Consider the following 274-nt stretch of genomic DNA (forward strand, 5'->3'; position numbering starts at 1 on the left):
GGCGTCTGGGGGGGCGCTGAGCTGGGCCCGTCGTGTGCCTGTGGCCGCATTCTTTCGAGTTGAGGCCTTTTCTGGGTGGGCACAGTGCAAACAATAGATGCTGAGGGATGTTGGGGGGGGTGGTCATCTGCAGTCAGGTCGCTGAATAGCTAACATCTCAGGAATATGCTTTTTGTTTGCTTGTTTTAAGTTTAACTTCAAACTGGAATATCTAGCAGGCTATGGTTCTTTCATAATATAGGCCTTGGGTCGTGGCTCCTTGCTGTTCCCGTGA

The sequence above is a fragment of the Phaethon lepturus genome, unplaced genomic scaffold (assembly GCF_000687285.1).
Source record: "Phaethon lepturus isolate BGI_N335 unplaced genomic scaffold, ASM68728v1 scaffold49176, whole genome shotgun sequence".
NCBI lineage: Eukaryota > Metazoa > Chordata > Aves > Phaethontiformes > Phaethontidae > Phaethon > Phaethon lepturus.